This window comes from Plasmodium reichenowi, chromosome 10, assembly GCF_001601855.1.
Source record: "Plasmodium reichenowi strain SY57 chromosome 10, whole genome shotgun sequence".
NCBI lineage: Eukaryota > Apicomplexa > Aconoidasida > Haemosporida > Plasmodiidae > Plasmodium > Plasmodium reichenowi.
The window spans coordinates 453,027-454,691 of NC_033655.1; positions in this window are offsets into that span (position 1 = coordinate 453,027).

A 1,665-nucleotide genomic window follows, 5' to 3' on the forward strand; every position below is an offset into this window, starting at 1 on the left:
AAAAAAAAAAGGAAAAAAAAAATGAAAAAAAAAATGAAAAAAAAACATAAAAATAAATTTTATATGATTATATAAAGGAAAAAATGGAAAATATATATGATATTTTTTTTTTTTTTTTCTTTTTTTCTAAATATGAAATATGAGCTTATAAAAAGTCCTTCATAAATTCATTCATAAATATAATATATATATATTATTATATGCGTTTTCATATTTTTCCTCTCATGGTTTAAAAGCTTTTGTAATAAATTTTATTCTTTACTCTCAACAAAATATTAGTGCATTGTTATTACATATATATAATATATATATATATATATATTTATAACGTTAACATTAATTTCCTATGTACTTAATATATTGTTTTTATTTTATATTATTTTATCATATAAGAAAAATATAATATTTTTCTTTTCCTTGCATTTTATATATTATGAATATGTTGAGAAAAATTATATCATTTCTATTTATACCATACTTTTTAAGTATATATGCATATAAAAACATTATACATATATACAATTAAATAAAAATATATATATATATATATATATATATATACCTTTTTTTTTTTTCTCTCTTCTTTTCTTTTTAAAAGAAAAATTTATATGAATACCCTTTATTTATTATATATATATATATATATATATATATGAAAACAAGGAAAAGAAAAAGCTATACTTTTTATTCATAATATATAAGTATACACATTTAAAAAGTCAAAATAAGGATAACAATGTATATAAATATATATATATATATTTCTATTGTCATAAGTATATATTACTGTTATATATGTAAAATAAGAAATATATATACTTATAAATAAATACAAATATATATATATATATTAACTTGTTGTTTATATTTTCCTATATTTTTAAAAAAATATATAAAATATAGATATCATCTATATTTTAAGATATGAAAAAAGAAATTTTCATAGAATAAAACTTATAAACAATTATTTTACAGTTATATTTTTATTATCTACAGAAGATATGTGTATTATTATAAATAATAGAATAATGTATTTATTATTTATGAGATTACTTAATTTTTTTTTTTTATACCTAATATATATAAATTTTTGTTACACTTTTTCTTTCTTTATTATATGTATATTAAATGTCTTTGGATTTTGTATTAATGTACATATATATATATATATATATATATATATAATATAAATATATTTCAATATAATATTATCAATAAATTTTCATGTTTTATTTTTTATTTTTCATTTTTCATTCTTTTTATTTAATTTATTATTCAATGTTATATATATATATATATATATATATATATAATTATATATTTATTAATTTGCCATTTTTCAAATTTATTTTCCATTATATAAATTATACAATTTATATGTATATAATTTTTTTTTTTTTTTTACTTAATTTTTAATTTTATTAATTTGTTTAATTTTTTTTTTTTTTTTTTATTTCCGTTTTCTGTAAATATTTAAATTTAATCAAATTGTCTGTGTAATTCTTTTAGTTTTTACTAATAATGTGCACGTTAATTTGAATGAATAAAAATGGGACAAAAAAAAAAAAAAAAAAAAAAAAAAAAAAAAAAAAAAAAAAAAAAAAAATAAAAAATAAAAAAAAAAAATATTTTTTTTTTATTTTATATATATTAAAATTTATATTT